Below are 19,660 nucleotides of genomic sequence, written 5' to 3' on the forward strand. Positions count from 1 at the left end.
TATATGATTTGTCTCATGCACTTGCAGGTGATGCACGGTAAAAATGAAGAATTGCTTCTAAGCATCCTGACTTTGATTGAGCATGTTGGATGACTATAATTATATTCAGGTTTCCTTCTAGAAAACACACCTTTAACAGATTATTAGATTAGATTAGATGGATGTTTTATGATCTATAACGTTAGAGCATCCAGCAGTAGGAATGGCCACTGTGACCAACAGAACAAGATAAGATCGCTGCATGTGTGAACGCCCCATTATTGAGATTGATGTGAAGGTGACCTGTATGTGAAATGTGCTGCTCTGTTTTTTACTCTCAGAAACCGTGCGGCCTCTGTTAATAACCTCTTGCTCACCGCTGCTCTATTCTACCCAGTAATTACCGACTGTTACACCACAGATCTCAGAGGTGTTTACCTCATCCACACACAAACACGGGTATTTTCACTGTGGATTACTCCAGTTTAGTGTCACGTCCATTTCATCTGATTTATAAGTCGCTAATTCTTAAGGCACGAGACCACACGTTCTATTATTTTATCTGCTATTAAATAATCAGTAATAAATAAATAAGGAAAAAAAATATTTGGGGATTTTCAGATGATTTCTACACTCTCTGGAAAAAAGGTACAGTTTTGTGACTGGGGCGAGGTACAAAAGTGAAAAAGTACATCTTTGTACCTTACTAACCCCTAAATGCTACATATTAGTTCCTTAAAAGGTACATATCAGTACTTTAAGAGTGCATATTAGTACCTTTTCAGTTTTGTACCTTAGGGCACCGCCCCAGTGACAGCAATGTACCTTTTTTTCTAACAATATATGACATGAAGTTCAATCAATCAAATCAAAATTGTACGTATAAAACACTTTAATAAAGTACTTTTGATGTACATTCCCCCCCCCCCCAAATAAATAAAACGTAAAATACAATAATAGAAAAAAATGTCATTAGAGAGAGAAAAAATATAAACCCCACAAATCTGCTCAACACTACCTTTGTTTCATTATATGCCAACGGTGACCGTTCAAAAATGGCAAAAAAAGCTTTGCCTCAAGTTTGCATTCCTGATGTAACTCAAGAATTATTAAAGATATTCTAATATCCTTTTAGATTCTGTTTCTTAACAAACTTTCCTTTTGGTGTTTTCATTTTAAAGGCCCTTGATGGTTCAATCTTAGAGATTAGGGCTGTATTGTGACAGAAATAATAATTGTCGATTTATTCCTTTGTAATTGAGATCATTAATTACGATTTTCACAATTTACATTGAATGATGTTTTGAAAGGCTTTATACCATTGTTGGAAACAACTGCATTTCATATTTGACATAAAATAAAAATAAAAATCTAATTTGATCTCTGAAAAGATGTACAATTGAACACAGAAAAATAGGGTGTCTTGTCTCTCTAGGGTGTTGTACCTTTAGGGGTACAACAGCTTGTCGCTGGGGCAGTACCCTTAAAAGGACATCTTTTGTACCATTTTTACCACAAAAAGGTTCATAGTAGTACCTTAAGGTACGCATTTGTACTCAAAGGTACTAATATGCACCTTTTAGGAGGTACAAAGATGTCCTTTTAAGGGTACTGCCCCAGCGACAAGCTGTTGTACCCCTAAAGGTTCAATTTTGACACCCTATTTTTCTGTGTGAACAATTTACTCATGGAGCTTGATCTCCATATCTGTAGGATTGAACCATCGAGGACCTTTAAAATGAAAATGCCAAAAGAAAAGTTTGTTAAAAACCAGAATCTAAAAGGATATTAAGATCTCTTTAATGCGTCTTGAGTTACAGGCATACAAACTTGAGACGATGCTTTTTGCCATTTTTGAACAGTCACCGTTGGCATATAATGAAACAAAGGTTGCTAAAGTCAACAGATTTTACTAATAGACCTACCAGTATCTGTGTAAAAAAAAAAAATAATGCTGCCATCTTTCTAAAGTCATTTTTAGAATGGCTCCCAATCTCAGATGAAAATTGTCATTTTGACCCGCATCTATAAAACAGTGAATTACTCCGTAAATGTACATCTTTGACATTTAATATTTTGACTTTCATCACTATTTGTGTTTGTCTTTCAACAGAAAAATCAAAATCAGACATTTGATTTGGGGAAGTTTCTGAAATGTGTTTGTTTTGTCGCTGAATGACGTGCTCAACAGATGAATCCAAAATAATGTATAACGTATTGTTGCACATCTGTAGCCTGTTTTCTCTCAAGAATCTATGAACTGATTAATAGTTTAAACCCAGATGGAAGTACATGATGACGCACCGCTCATAACCTCTGTCAGAAATGTCAGATCGGTCGCCAGATTACAGTGTTGTGACTGGGGAATGTGTGAAGGCCGGATATTCCTTCAAAATGATCAGCCCAGTGAAACGCGGTGGAAAAATGAGGGTGCAAAGTCCCCTTTCTTGGTTTGATTTGATGCATATGTGACTGAAAGTGGTGATTTAGATGAGTGGTTGAATTGTTTAGGCACTCACACATTACAAGATATTTATTTTTGGCTGAAACTGAAGATTCATTTTCGTTTGACAATATCAGTGCATCACTACTTTGCCTTTATTTAACTGTATTTATCGAGTACCGCTCACATTCAATTCAAGATTTGAAAACTAAATGTGAAACCGCAATATCAAGACAGACAAAAGATACATATTTGATATACTCAGTCAAGGGTGTTGTTTTTTGGGTTTTTTTAGGTGAAAGTGACACTGCCTTCCTCCTCTATGAAAATGCCGCTGGATTAACCATTCTTGATTTTCAGGTCAATTGAGATGTAAAGGTGGAGAACTCAAACGTGAGGTTAAGGTTAAAATGAAAAGGTTCAAGAGTGATTGTTAGCAGGCAGGATTGTTCCCATCTCACCAGGAAATAGTGTATCCTTATAATCCGTCACGTCTGTTGGAGTTAAAGGTGGGTGGGGTGTGGATGAACAGGAAAGTCTCTTTTTTTTCCCTGACATGGCTGTTCTCCTTTCTATCGTTATTATGAGTCCTGTCTCATGAGAAGACATTGTGTCTGTCTCTTTCTCTTTAAACAATGGCAGAGAGACCGATCTGTAACTCAAGCCGTCTCTTTAGCGCTGCTCTTCAAAGAGTTTGTGGAAAGGGCTTTTCTTTGCAGTGACCTCCAGCACTGGATAAAACATTGAGTTCATAAAAGAAATCAAGTCCTTCCGTCACACATTCTGGCCGTTCGGAAAGGCAGGAAAGACCTGTCGTGATGCAGAATGTCTTCACAGGAGACAAGCTTGCATTTGAAATGTTCATGCTTTGTCTTATGGAAAAATATTTTACCACCTGGCTCTGACTGGCTGGTTTTGTTTCGCAGAATCATATAATGAAAGGCATTCATAGTTTTGTTTTTGCAGGCCTGTTTGTTGTGTTGTTTCAGTCAGGTGTGACTGACAAAAGATATGTGCATGCAGGGCTGGGGGATGTAAAATGTATCTTAATATTTATTTAAATAAATAAAAAAAAGCAGTATCTTTATTTGTTTTTTAAGTATAGACTACATTTTTTTCGATAAATAATCTTACACACCTCAAACTTGTGTGTACCAGTAAACATTTCTATGTATTTGAAGTCTCTTATGCTCAAAGCTGCATTTTTGTTCAAAAATAAAAGGAAAAACGGTAATATTGTGAAAAATGATTACAATTTAAAATGTTTTTTTTATTTATATTATTTTCATACACTTTAAAATATAATTTATTCCTGTGATCAAAGCTGAATTTTCAGCATCATTACTCCATCACATCATTACTGTGCTGTTAATATTTTTTTATAACCTTTGATCAAGGTTTTTTTTTTTTTTTTTTTTAATTTTTTGATGAATAAAAAGTAAGAAATAAGATTTAAGATTTTATTTTTAAAGAAATTATTACTTTTATTCAGCAACAATTTGCTAAATTGATAGTGGTGTTACTATTGTTAGAAAATATTTCTAGTTTCTAACTTTTTATTCATCAGAGAATCCTGAAAAAAGTAATACAAGTTCCCAAAAAATATTAATATTAAGCAGCACAACTGTTTCCAATGTTGATAATAAATAGCTTATCAAATCATCATATGAGAATAATTTGTGAAGGATCATGTGACTCTGAAGACTGGAGTAATGATGCTGGAAATTGAGCTTTGTTCACAGAAATAAAATATTTCCACTGAGTTAAAATAGAAAACCATTGTTTTAAATTGTAATAATATTTCACTATATTACTTTTTTTTTTTTTTTTTTTTTTTTTTTTTTAATCAAATAAATGCAGGCTTGATGAGCATAAGAGACTTTCAACAACATTAAAATAATGTTTTCCACAAATATATATATAATATAATTTTCAATAGTATTAAAGTTTTTAGCCATTTTCATTGGAACATTTTTAAGCAACTTGCATGCCAGTTTTATTTATTATAACATTGTAACGTTTAAACATCAGATCCCAGATCTCTCATACCCATTTATGAACATGCTAAATGGATGCCTGTTCTAGAATATCTGCAGGGATTTTTAGCCTTCACATTGATTAATATTGCTCAAAGTGAGTTTCCCAGGGCCCAGGCAGAAGAAATTTCCCTTCAGCTGTTTTGTTCATCTGATGGTAATTTCCATAAATGTCAGTGTTGAGAAGGAGCATACGGAATGACGTGAGTTTAGTGAAAAGCTCATCTCAGTCAGTCTGTCTTTCTCCAGTTTCATTATCTCTGTCTGTCTGTCTCGCTCTCTCTGAGTGTCTCAAGTCAGCTTATTCTTTATGATCTGTAATTTGAGTGTCAATGCCTGCGGCTAAATGAAAGTAAGTTCAGTTCTGTGAAAGTTAAAGAACAAGGTTCAATTTAGTGAAGTATGACAGGACAGAAACGTAATACTGTATTGCAAAAACTTTGCCAGAAACATCTATTTCAGAATATAGTGTGTGAATAATTATTAGGCACAAAATACAAAAATGGTTCAAATATGTGGTTTAATACTTTAATAGATAACCTTTCTTTTCAGAACATCCTCTCATTCATAAACTGTCAGTGTTTCTTTTTCGTTGAAATGTATATTGTTTCCTCTCACTGTAAATTATATATCTGAGAAAAGCCCACAAGTTTTCAGGCGGGTTTAAGTCAGATGAAGAAAGGGGATTTCTGGTTAGTTGTACTGCACATGCGATTCATTGTCCTGCATAAAGCTCCTGATCTTCCTGAATGTTTCTGAGAGCTTCACATCTTGAACCTCTGAAGACTCGGGTAACCTGCGCTTCTGGATGATGGTGACACTGGAAGCTCAAGGGTCTTTGATGTCTTTGCGATTAATTCATCGCACATCTTTTGCAGTTCATTTGCACCTTTTCTTTTCAGCACGTTTTTGAAACCCTATTGACTATTATTAACAGGATTGGTATCATCTTATGCCACCTTTTTAAGTTCCTTGACTGGGATTTTTTGGGGGGTTAAACTTTTCCTTTTAAGGAATTCACTGCAGAGGGTTTTATTTCAGTCACTTGTGATTTTACTCTTTGAAGGTTTGAGATGTAAATTACTGAAGTGTGCAGGTGTTTGACTGAGAAAGATTAATTGCAGATATTAAAATAGACGAGGCTTCATTTCCCTTTAATACTTCCACGTAACACACCCATATGGTAATATTTAATACAACGATAAACTGGCAGCCTGATCAGAGGATGAGGAAGTTACACAAGCGGTGGTTTCCAGTACTGATTTGTAATGAAGGAGAGACATAAATGCACCATAAAAGGTATTATAATTAATTGCCAGTAAAAATATCTAAATAGCAAAAATAAAACAAGATGCATTTTTATAAGGTTGATACTCAAATAAGCAGAACAATGTTTTGATAGCTGTTCAGTATTTACACTTGAACCTACCAATGGGTTCCTTGTATGCATTTCAACATTGAAACAATTACACGCTTCACCTTTAAATGAGGAGTAATTATTCTTTTGCCGGTACAGTAATCATGGCTTTTTTGTTTTATTCCAGGTTCTGGAGCGATGATGTCACAGTGATGTCACGGAGTTGAAGAAGAGGCCATCATTAATCGTAAGTGAAATGAGCAGGTTCACGGCCTGTTCACACCAAGGGTGATACTATAATTATAACTAAAGTGATAACTAAACTGTAAAGAAAAAATTCAGGTCTGTAATTGAAAATTTGCTAGTGACTGATCAGATCTAAGTGTTTCAGTTGGCCAAAATTAATTTCTGGAAATTAAATTGCATCAATTCACAGAAATTCAATTTGGCCAACTGAAAAACTAGAACATTTTCAATTGGAGACATGTTTTTTTTTACAGTGTATATGAACATACATTTCAATGGACCAGAGGGATTCTGACTGAATTTAAAAACTTAAAAAAATAACTCTGAAAGTTATGACATTGTTCATGCATTCTTTTTATCAACACTTGAATGTTGGTAGTTTAATAAAAAAAAGCAATACTTTGAACGAAATGCTGAAAAATTAGCTTTTTTTGTTAAAGGGTTAGTTCACCCAAAAATGATAATTCTGTCATTAATGACTCCCCCTAAAGTCGTTCCACACCCGTAAGACCTCCGTTCATCTTCAGAACACAGTTTAAGATATTTTATATTTAGTCCGAGAGCTTTCTGTTCCTCTATTGAAATGGTATGTACGGTATACTGTCTCTTTCCAGAAAGGGAATAAGAACATCATCAAAGTATATGTGACATCAGTTAGTTAGAATTTTTTGAAGCATCAAAAATACATTTTGGTCTAAAAATAACAAAAACTATGACTTTATTCAGCATGGTCTTCTCTTTAATCCGTGTTCATGACTGCGCAGTGTCCTTAAGACTATAAATGAAGCTTGCGCGCTCCAGGTAACACGTCAGCAGCATCAGTCGCGAACGCGGATTGAAAACAAACAAAACAACAAACAGAAGTCTGTAATTTTCACAGTGAGAAAATCATAGGGCCCTATTTTAGTATTTATTTGTGGTTATAGTTATCGTTGTAGTTCTCATTCTTAATTTGATGACACCTAATGCAAAAATTTATTTCAGTTAACAATAAATATTGAAATTAATTGTGAATGTGAAAGCTCAAGTCCTTATTTTTATTGTTGGAGAGCTGCTGAAGGAAAGTATTGCTGTGCGTAGCCTTTATATTAATTTACACTTTTAATCACTTTTAGCTGCGTTTTTAAGCACTACTTAGTGGTTGCTTTGCTGGGATTTTGTTTGGGTGTTTCTATGTAAATCACATGGATATGAACGGTGGCAATTGAACTTGAGTGTGAGATGGCAGTGTGGATTTTTAAGAGAGCATGTACATCCTGTAGAGACAGAAAAGTGTACTTGTGCACTTGTAAATATGTAGTTTTTTTTGCAAAAACTCATTTTGATTCCTACAATCCAATCAGCTGGTCATTATGGCATAATAAACCCGGTGGTGAAGCTAAAGAAATGTCATGTTCATGCCTATGTACGTGTGTTGTGTGCGTATGGATTTCTCGTGCGTCTGTCCTTCAGTGGTGTCTTGCGAGTGACAGATTGCTCTGATGCGATCAGAGGAGATGGCTCATTAGGTCAGGAATGTGTTGAGCTGTAATGACACACTCATCACATCACCAGTGCACAAAGAGAGACGAGAACGCATCTTTAAGGTCAAAGCCAGCGGGTGGCCGCGCACACACTTGCATTGCTTCAGCATAGTAGGTCAGTGCCTCGCATCGACTGCCTGAAATTGAAGGCAGCGGCCTCTCTGCCCACTTAGTGACTTAACTTCTTGAGGAAACTGCTTTCAGACTATTTTCTAAGGCAGCGGTTTTCAAACTTGATGATGCCAAGGACCCCCAAAAATGATTAACTTTTATGGGGGAATCCATCTATATATTTTTATATGAAAAAAATATTTAAAAATTATAGATAAATAGTAAGTGGGACATTTTAAATACAACATTGTTTCCACATTTTAATAGGCTGTACTTAATGTTGGACGTATAAACCTGAAGAAGAACATGTTCAATTAAAAATGACTTCTATAAGTAACTTTAACAATAAATGCATGTAAGCAGCTCACGTACTATGTTATGAAAACTGCCATTGAACCCCAGCGAGCATAAAAAATGGACTATAGTGAGAAAAACTCACTAGAAAGATACAAAGCAAACATATTCAATTTTGAAAAATATGTATATGGCAAACAAGGAGAGAAACTTTTATAAATTAAACAGTTTGATTGTTCGGTAGACTTTATCCATTTTTCTTTGCCCTTTCATTATCTGACATTTTTCTGGGGACCCCTTAGAACCTTCTGGAGGACCCCTGGGGGTCCCGGGACCCCAGTTTGAAAACCCCTGTTCTAATGCTGCGTTCACACCGCACGCAAATGAGGCGAAAAAATCGCACTATTCACGCGAAGTTGGACGAGTCTACATTATGAATCCATTCGCGCCTGACATTCACTACACAACAGACACGAATTCGCGTCATGGGAGGGGGTTCTGCCAGCAGCGGCAGTCGGCAGATGGACTAGCCGAGTTAAGGCTGTTCTCACCGGGGTTGATGAGCGCTGAGCTCCGGTGATCGCCTGGGTCCTAACACCTCCGAAAACACCAGATCAAATTTTCAAATAGGCGCTCTCTTAATAAATAAATCACATATTTGAGCTATAAACAACTAAATTCTCGCCTGAAAAACTATTAAAACTACATTTTGTGACACAATAACAGTAGCATTTTTAAATTACTCTGGCCTCTGGGTTTCCCCTATGGGTTTCCCATCCGGCACTTCACCACGTGACAGCAGTAAGCAGGCTCCTCATTGGTTAACGCAACGCGAATATCTGCCAAAGTTCATATTTTTCAACTTGAGCGATTTGCGTGATTCGCGCGAATCACGCGTTCAAAAACGCTCAATTCACGTGATCCTTGCCGCGTCATTCGCACGAATTGCACCGCAGAATGCTTATTCGCGTCTCTGCATTGACTTAACATGTAAATCACTCGAGCGAATCGCGTCAGTCACGTGTGGTGTGAACGCAGCATAAGGCATCATATTTATTTGAAGTAACCATGAGATTTTGAGTTAATATTTCAATAAATTAACCCATTTGCATGATTTCGGTAAACTATATAGTTCTATATAGACCTAATGAAGCCCCGCTTTTTTTCAGCATTGGTTTGGTTTGTATTTCCACAGCATTAAGGAAAGATATGGATTTATGAATGAACCACTCATTTTAAAATCTTCCCGGTCTAGTCTACTGACATTCATGGCATCTGCGCCCAACTTTGCAATGCTCTTGATAACTTTTGTAAACTCTAATTAGCCGATGAAGTGGATTTACTTATATTGTACTCTTCAACAGCGATGCTATTAAAATACAGAGCTACTGTTCAAACACAACATTCAATGGCTACATGCTTGTTTCTCTGGCGCATAAGAGCTGTAGGATGATTGTGTGTAGTGTAGCGATGAAATTCGGATGTACTACATCTGCCATGTGTTCACTGTCACTGCCATTTATAAATCCTCTCCCGCGGCCTCATGGGATTGTAAAGTATCCAGTGAATGCACACTTCAGAAGTAGTAGGTCATCCTGGCACTTTCACCTACTGTTTTATGAATACTATGAATTCGACTACTTGGCTCCCATAATGTTTTCCTCCTACTATATATGGAAGTAGGCATATTCAGATGCAGGGAAGATTTCCTTTTTTGATTCGTTTTTATTTTAAAGGACGCCAATTATTAAAAAATCTCCTTTCACATGGTGTGATTTTGCATAAATGTGTGTTGGCAGTGTGTGAACACAATCACCCTAAAATTACCCCCCCCCCCCCCCCCCCCCCCAATCAAAAAAAATAAATCCCCATTAAACCAAAGCTGTCTCATTAGACCTGCCGTTTTGATTCTCGGAGCAGTATGACATCATACTGTACTGGCCCCGCCCACAATCACTGACTGACAGTCCTGTATTATATTATTATATTTTCTCTGTGCTCGAGCAGCTGTAGCGACAACAATGTCACGTAGGCAATTCCAGTGTTCTGTTGTTGGATGTAAGACTGAGCATAAGAGTCTTCATTTCCTCCTAACACTTGAGGATGCAGTGGATTCGGTTTATTTTTGAAGGTAATAGCCCAAAATATACCTAAATTTATGTCTGCTGTTGTAATTTATTGACAACCCACCCAAACCCAATCACTAATTACCCCAACACACATCTCTATAACCTGTTCAAATCATGTAACCTACCCGTTGGTTAGAGTCAGTGTCTAGTTCAGTCACGGTTCAGATGCTCTTGGAGTTTAAGGGATCTTTTAATATTCAGATTCAGGTAATGGATATTGACAGTTCAGAATAAAGTAATCTTCATAACAGCGAAAAGTCTTCACCACAAAAAGTTCGGCCCGATCTGTTACAGTGTTCATAATTTATGCTCTAATTTCTATACGTTACAGAGTTTTTTCCTTTTAGCACAGCATTATATTTCTTATTTGGCTATAAAAACTTGGATTCCTGTTACCTTTCAGATAAATATATTATATCTTTAGGCCATCTCTTTCCGGGTGACTTCTCAGTGAAATTCTCACGCAAAGCATGACACGTATATTTCTCTTGAGCATTATTCAGTACATTCCCATTTGCAAGAGTGCAACACAATTTATTTGCATTGTAATGCGGGTATGGTTTCACTTCTCTTTTTTTCTCCCCAATTAGACCGTTTGTGTATTTCTGGCTTGGTGCATGTCTCTGTGAATGTCCCACAAAGTATATGCTGTATGTCACATTCATTTTACCTGCTTGACAAACCGCGCTAATGTTCCTCTGGGATCAGAAGATCGTTAACATTATTAGTCAAAAATTCCAGTTCGCATTCAAAACCTTCCTGACCAATTATTTAATTTACAAGTTTCAAATGTCTTTTATCCAACCGTTCATTCTGCCTAAGCAATCAAAAATATCTATCTCTTGTATTCCTTTTTGGTAGTTTTGTCATGTTTCTTTTTGCAAATCTGCTACGAGTAAATCTTTTAGAATTTAATTTGGTTCACTTAGAATTTGTGCTAGGGATTTATCAGGAGAGCACATTTCAACTGTTGGATCAGATCCGACACAAATCATTTCACTCCAGACTGCTTTGTGAATGCGGGGCAGTACAAGGCAGGTTTTGCTAAAAAAGTTGTTACTCAAGGATGGATCAGTCCCATCTGTTCATGATCCAGCTTATAGTCTCAGTAGTGGTACTGGTCATATCAGTAATGAAAGCGCAGTTTTCTAAAGTTAGAGTTGTTTTATGGATATAAAGTTTACACTTACATTTAATCATTTAGCAGACACTTTTATCCCAAAGGGGGGAGAGCAATAGAAGCAACGAAACAAATAAGGGCAACAACCTGCAAGTGTTTCTCAGTTAATCGAGCACAGTACAGTTTATTAAGCACCCCCTGAAAAAGTATTTTTGTATTTGTTTCCTGTTAGTTGTAACGAGCGTTTGTGTGTAATTCTCTGTGTATGTTGATGATTATGCAGAGAGAGTGTTTATGGATTAGACTTTAATGCACACTTCTTGTACTGTGTTTTATACAGCTCTTACAGTGATTTTTCTGGATGATAACGAAAACTTCATCTTTTGTGTGATTATATATTAAACTTCATAAAACTCATTAGTAAAGTTTTGGCCATCATTTGGATGGGGTCCGCGACAACATGCTTGTACTAATGGTGGATAAAAGCAAGATGATACCTGGTCTCTCTCCTTGCAGCATTTGTTCTCTGGCTTACTTTTTGATTCCGGTTTGAAGGCTACTGAGAGTTTCTGTCCTGAAATTTTCATTCTGAGAGATGAGACTGTCCTGACACCAAGGGTGCTTCCCAATTCTTATTTGTGCATCCTCGTTTCCTTTCCTAGCTTCCTTTCCTCGCTCCTTAGCTCCACCCCTTCAGGATGTGAGGGAAGGAAGCGAGTAAAAGACGCGAGGACGGAGGAATTGAATCAAGTGAAATGATATATCCTCACTCCCTTTAACGCCACTTTAAAACGATGTCAGTTAATGATGATTCTGCACCACTGGATTTAGTCGGGATTCTTAAACATTAGAGATAACTATATTTATATTGTAAGCTTCAACCTCCACAAAATATCACATTTGTCCATATTTTAATCAATATTACCAGTTATTATTAACAACGAATTCCCTTTTTATTCATTGCATTAGTTTCTATTTGATTCTTTTATTTTCTTGTGCTTTGATATAATTCTGCAACTGTCAGGTGTTATGACATACATTTGTGTCTTGTACATGTAAACATAATAATGATGAATAAACTGTGGCACGATGTGAAGGGGGAGGAGTATTAATGCTCGCGTCACGTTTATTCGATAAAACACTTCACCTCAGATACTCCAGTGTATCCTCGCTCACGACTCCTCAGGAAGCTCCTCACTCCTCCATCCTCGTCTCCTTGTGGTTCAATTAGAGAATTGAGATCTCCTCCTACAAGATGGCTGAGCTTAATTGGTTTCCGGGTCATAGGATGGAGGTCGGAGGAGCGAGGAAACGAGGAGGGATATTGAGAAGCACCCCAGAGCATGAGCTCTTGAAGCTCCGCCCTCTTCTTGAGATTGGGCTGGAGGCACCAGTTCATTTGCGTTTAAAGAGACACACACAAACACAAAAAACGGTGCATTTTTGCTTGCCCTTAAAAAATAGCAATTTTAACATGCTATAAAAAGGAACTGTGGGGTAGTTTGAGCTAAAATTTCACATACACACTCTGGGGACATATTGTAAAAAGGGGCATAATGGGTGCCCTTTAAAACAATTTTTTATATTAATTTAGTCTTTTAATTTATTACAAGTTCCCTCACAAATCTCTGGGAAACCCGGATGTAGTAGACCAAACAAACATAATTTCTTTTTTCCCCTAATTATAATTCAGTTTCTATCAAGAAATATTTTATTATATAAACTAATTTATTTAATTAAACCGTTCTGCAGGATGCCGTTTATTTGTTTACTCTTTTCATGTATAGGATTGTGGGATATCATACATTAGGATCCAAAAGCTCCAAAATGTTTTGTGCATTCTTAAACGCATCATTACAAACGATTTCAAATATGTAAATTGTATTCAAATAAAAAATATTGAGTGGAGAAATATTTATTCATGTCAGATTTTTAACAGAATTAAAAACTGGAATTTGTTATATTTAAACTGGAAGTAAAGTTACAGGGTTAAAAATGCTACTGTTATTGTGTCTATATATATATTTGTGCTTTTTCTTTCAATTTTATAGTTAAAAAAAATTCTATTTAGTTTATTTTTATTTCTGTTTGTGTTTATTTTTTAACTCAAGATTTTCATCTAATATTTAAATATTTATATTTATTTCAGCTTTGTCAATTACAGAAAAACAAAACAAGTGACTGTGGTTTTCAGCATGATTGTGTCGGTCTTTGTTTGCACAGGATGTGTTGAGTGCGGAGGATGAACAGACCGATGTGTTTTGTGATGTTCTTCTTTGAGATGACTCTGTGGCCTGAGGTCACAGCATAACGTTATGAGACCTATCTTTGGAAAAATCAATCTCGGCACTAATCAGTGTGTTTTGTGGTACTGAAATAAAGCTGGTGAAGTGGCAATTTATTAGAGCTGAGCATGTGGTAGTTGTGGGGCTCAGCTGGGATAAACCTACAGCGGGTCAGGTGAGGTCGGGCTCCTTAAGTAACATGGCAAACACACAGATAGGGATGATCTGTTGCCCAAACCTGTCCACCTGAAGCCCTATGGTGTAAAGGTTTGCACGCAGAGTCGCGACATCCTCTGGTCCGTTCATCCTCTTTTGATCTTTATTTTCCAATGGGGAAAAAGTTTTGAGTTTGGACAGATGCTGTATTTTTCATAGTGTAGTAAATCCTCATCTGAAAAGATCATTGACCATTTAAGAGTGTTCACAGACACTTTAATAGTGTCTCTGATTTTAAACTTCAGTTGGAGAAACCGTGTTACAATTGGAAAGTTTGATTCATTTACACCAAATCAATTCATGATTTGTTTATCACTCAATGTTCACAGAAGTTTCAGTTTTATATTATATTTTGTTTATTGTATTAGGCTATATGTTACATACTATTGTATTATTTATTATATTACATATAACTGAAAATAATTTGCGCTTTTTTTCAAATGTTCCACTTTTTTCCGATCAGAGTAACACTAACTTCAATGTAAGAAGTAAATTATATTAAACGTGTAGTTAAGTTAATCAAGGAATGTTTTTCACACAGTTTGATACTTAATGAACAGATGAAGTGAAGTTTAATCATTTTGATTTATATAAATTATGTTTCCTCTAATTAGGACAACTTGAGCCATTTCAGAGCAAATTAATAAAAAAGAAGAGAGATTTTCATACACCATATATTTTGCATTAAAAAAACAAAACAACACACACACACACACACACACACACACACACACACACACACACACACACACACACACACACACACACACACACACACACACACACACACACACACACATAGTATTATTGCTGTACTCTTTAAAATTTATAAAAAAAATACATTTTTATTATAAAGCAAATTAATAAAAACGAAGATAGATTTTCATAAACCATACATTTTGAACTAAAAAAAATATATATTTTTAATTTAATTTATATATAATTTTTTTTTTTTTTTTTTTTTTAATGTATATACTATTGCTCTACTCTCACAAGAAAGAACCTTAAAAGGTTTCTATCATGGAATCATTTTATGGATTTAGTTTCTAACAGCTTGTAAACATACTTGGGAAAAATGTAAATACTCTGTTAAACATGAAAGTAATAATTTGAGACATTCCTCAGGTTTATATAGAACCTTTAAAATTGGGTCAAGAACCTGTGATTGTATACAGAATCCCATGAACATTTCTTTCCCCCCATGTGTTTCTCTGTGCAGTGAACTCTTATCTGAAAAGATCATGGGAAATTTGAGATGAGCTGCTGCAGGAACTGATTTAAGCAGCATTGAGTACAATAGATTGAAGTAGCTTCAACCTCTTGTTTTCTTTCCTCTGTAAAATTGACTCCGGAATCTGCTGGAAAATTCTGCCGCTTTAGGGATGTGTCTAAAATGGCTCCAGTAATATCCGCTCTCCTCTTCGGAGCTGCATAAACGGCACTTAGTTGGATGAGAGTGTTGCCGGCGGCGGCCTGCAGTGCTGAGAAGGCGAATATCCCTGCCGTCAGCTCTTCCTGCCGCTCGTAGAGGTGACGCCAAGGTGAAGGCAGACTTGCAGAATGGTTGGAAATCATTGATATTCTGACTCGCAGGCTGCAAATGGCCCGGTGGCAGATGGAGTCTTTGTCAGTGAAGAAAAATGGCAGCGAGGGAGCAACGGCGCAGTTTCTCCCCCCGTCGGCCCTCGCTGGCGGGCGAGAGAGTAGGGATGACCTTCCTCGCTCAGGGGGATCCAGCACGACTGCTTTGATCAATTAACAGTCTCTCTTTGTTTACATGGCAAGTGGAAAAGGATCAAAATATGCATTGTTTGGACAGCCAATGAATTTAGTCATTAGTGAAAGCAGATTTAATACATGGAGAAACATTAAATGGACAAATATTTGATTCAGCTGGTTGTCCTTTTTTATTTTGGTTTGTGAATATCATTTTATTCAGTGTCTGAGTTAAACCTCAGTAGCAAAAAACAGCATTAGAATTGATTAATTTGCACAAATCTGATTCGAAACTGATTCAGCGATTCATCACTCAATGTTCACAGAAATGTCTGTTTTGCATTTAAAAAAATTGTAAAAATAGTTGAATGCTATTGTATTATTATTATGTAATTATTTTTTAGCTTTATTGAATTTTTCTGCAACCATTTCTAAGCTTGTATTCATAATGCATTTTATAAGAGCATTCTTAAAGCATTATAATACATGCATAATGCCTTATGCTGTATATGATAATCATAAGTTACAATTTATTATAATACTTACCTATTTGTGGTTTTACAATGTATTATAACACCAAATGAAGCCTGCATTTATAATGCAGCATAAGGGTATTCTTAACACATTATAATGCACGCATAATGCCTTATAATGTGTTATCATCTCATGAATAATCATAACCTATTCGTTGTTAACTTTTAAGAGTATGATGATTTATAATAAACAATAAACATTTAATACACTCAAGTTATAATGGATTATACATTTCATATTTTTTCATATCTTGATATTATTATTTACTTAAGATCTGCACAGTATCATGCTAGATCGTATGAGTGGACTTAAAGATAAAGTCTTCTTTTAAACATATAAAAAGCTTTATAATGTGGTCATAATATTTATAAGTGGTCTTTGTCTGTTTTAAGTTTAGTAACAAAAGTTAAGTTGTCCTGTAATCAGCCATTAGATATCACACTGTAAAAAATTATTGAGAAAAAAAGTTACCTGGTTGCCTTAAAATTGAGTTAATTGAAATTAAAATTTTGAGTTAATACAATGAACATTTTTTGAGATTCGACAACCTTTATTAAAAGATTATTAAAAGATTTTGTAAGTATATTGGGAAATTATGTGTGTTTTTTCAGATGACGCAGTGAAACATGCCAAATTGTGCTATTTTCATGATTTATCACATTTTTTATGTGGTTCAGATACAAAAATATTTTGAGTTTCTATTTATTAAACTAATTTCCTTCATTGTATCAACTCAAATTTTTAATTTCAATAAACTCAAAATTTTAAGGCAACCAGGTTACTTACTTTTTTAAGTTAAACCAACAAAAAACACCACAAATTTTTTACAGTGCATGAAGTGGTTGTAACACATTTCCTTTTAAGGTAAAATCAAAGTTGTGCGTAAACGTACAAAAGAACAATACATTCGCAACGCAAATCATCTTACAATTATTCATGAGATGCAACACATAAGATTGTTCATTAAGGCATTATAAAGCGATGAGAATATCCTTATGATGCATTATAAATGCAAGCTTCATCTGGTGTTATAAAGCAATGTACTCATAAAAGTTATAACCACAAATAGGTAATAATTATATTGTAACTATTGTTATGATTATCTGTCAGATGATAAAACACATTATAAGGTTGCTTAGAAGGCATTATGCATGCATTTTAATGGATTAATAATAAAAATATTTATTCTTCCTTTTCCCATATTTATTGTATGAGAGTAAAGCGATAAAGAGCAATATTATGATCCAGGTTGCTCTCATTAAAGCGGTGTTAATATTTAACTCACAATTACCTGCACAAATAAGCCTAATATGCTTGCATGAAAGACAGTACGGTACAGTACAGGTCAAAATAAGATATTTGAAAATTGTTTGCAGCTCTTGTTTATCCTGTCTTGTTTAATAATTAGCATAATTAATGGGACTAAACTATCCCGATCATTAAACAAGATTTTTAATGGATTACATTTAATGATTTAAAGGCTCTTTTATGGAGTGAAGTAATTACCCAGCATTCGCTGTTCAAACACAGTGCACGTTTTCTGCTGCTGGGTGAAAGGGAAGATTAAGAACACTGCGCATTTAAATGTAATTGTTTTTGCAGTGAAATTCTAATTTAGAATTTTCCATCCAAACCAATGAAAGAGGAAGTTGTTCAGGAACAGTGGAGGTTACAGTTATCACACACATATGAGTTCTAATTCCTCTGACATCCGCATTCCATGTTCAGAATAGAAAATCGATGAAAAGAAAGAGTGGTGAATAACATCTCGAATGTAAATCTCTGGTGTAATGTGCATGTATTGCAGGTTGATGGCTGATTTTCATTAGCGGCCTCATTGACATGCACGCTGTGTCTTCCTGCACCAGAATGCACATTGTGTGTCGTACTGGGTTTTGTCATTGTTTGAATATTGAGTGCTATTTTATTTTTTTTCTTCCCCCTTAGGAAAAAATGCTGTTAAATGTACACTGGTTGCAGTATATTTATGATTGGATTAATTAAATGCATTTTTTAACATTGCTTGATGCGGTTGCTGGATTCAAGTGTCACTAAGAATGCTCCTGTTTTCACAGATGCATGAGTGTGAGGCCACAGGTGACAACAGAGCTGCATTATATTTAGCACGAAATAGCCATCCAATCAGATTGCATCCTTCTGAATAAATCACTTCAGACTGGAATTGGTGATGGATGCCCTGGGAATTTTCTCTCATGGTTGTGTTATAGGAAAATGTCTTATTACTGTCAGCTCTGAGAATCGGTTTTCAGAATGTCTCCTTTTTCCTGTTGATTTTACATCAAGCAATAGATGAGCTGATGCTATTCATAATTTGCTTTTAAAGGGCTGTATTTTTTAACTGTGCAATGCATCTTAACGCTTGCAGTCATTTGCGTTAAAGTGGCACTATAATGTGATGAATCCTTCATGGTGTAACAAGCACGCAGCGCTCTCTGCTCTTTAGAGATGAATGAGTGTTGGCCAAGGGCAGTGCCAGCGTGTTTGATGGTGTTGATGATTTATGATTACTTTAACATGGCAATTTGTTCCTTAGCATTTAAACTGCAGTGGTGCATGCTTTACTGGAATACATCATTGAGCTGTTGACAGAAGATGGGCTTTGTGAAATGGATACAAGAATTGCAATAGGTGGATTCTAGTTTGCGCTGTTCTGCTCTTTCAAAATTATGTTAGAGAAGGACAAAGTCATCCAGGGACATAAAATATAAAAATGCATGCACTGTAAAAAATGATTGTAATTTTAATGTAAACGACTGTAAAAGCGATAATAAAATATGGGACAATTCATGTAATTTTACTGTTAAATACTGTTTTCAGAAGGGAAAGAACATCTTATAATTTACTGTAAAAATACTTTTTTACTTTATATACTGATATATTATTGCTGTAAAAGTTAGTGAGCTAATGCATGGGATTTTAATTTAAGTTTAACATTTAAAAATATTTATAGCAATTAACGATCTGTTTAACGACGATCTGTTTAACGATCAATTAACGACAATTAATCTGTTTTTTCTGTCATCCTTTGGCTAGCGTTACATTATACGATCATGCTCTTATTCATGCAAATGCTTTAAAAACATTCAAGCGCAATGAAACAGAAGAGAACTTCCTCACTGTGACGCGTTAGTTAGTTAGTTAGTTAGTTAGTTAGTTAGTTAGTTAGTTAGTGCAACCACAGCTACTGTTATTTGTTTAGTTTTTTTGCCATAATTTTTACAGATGCTTGAGGTGTTATGTGCAGGTTATTTTGTGTATCACATAAATGATACACAAAAGCATGTCCAAATATCACAAAAGGGGGTATCACACACAGTTTCTGTCAATCTCATGTCAATACCTAAAAAGTAGTATTACATGCTTCATATCTCTGAAAAGTATTTAGTTTTATCATATTTATAAAAGACAGATATGCTGTATCGATCCCTTCCAAATAAAACCAAACGGCTGGATGCATATCGTGTGGGCGGAGCTTAAAGGGTTACTTCAGCGATTAGCATATGGCTTTGTATCAGTAGAAACCCTGGAGTATATTGAAATAAATGTGCTTTCCCCCCTCATTGCCTGAGACGAGAGATTTATGCATTTTATTTCTGGAAAAATTCCTCCTATGACGCAAATTGACGATATTTGCCTCATAGGAGGAACGT

The 19,660-nt window shown here is 35.5% G+C and overlaps 1 protein-coding gene across 8 annotated transcripts in view; it reads left to right on the forward strand.

The window, feature by feature from the left end:
- LOC137075703 (bromodomain adjacent to zinc finger domain protein 2B) overlaps positions 1–19,660 on the forward strand; it is a 107,979-nt gene that overhangs the window by 15,830 nt on the left and 72,489 nt on the right. For all 8 annotated transcript variants that reach the window (XM_067444603.1, XM_067444605.1, XM_067444604.1 and 5 more), the window contains exon 2: positions 6,003–6,062. The gene's annotated coding sequence lies outside the window, so the exon portion shown is untranslated. The remainder of the gene's footprint in view (positions 1–6,002; positions 6,063–19,660) is intronic.

The sequence above is a fragment of the Pseudorasbora parva genome, chromosome 5 (assembly GCF_024679245.1).
Source record: "Pseudorasbora parva isolate DD20220531a chromosome 5, ASM2467924v1, whole genome shotgun sequence".
NCBI lineage: Eukaryota > Metazoa > Chordata > Actinopteri > Cypriniformes > Gobionidae > Pseudorasbora > Pseudorasbora parva.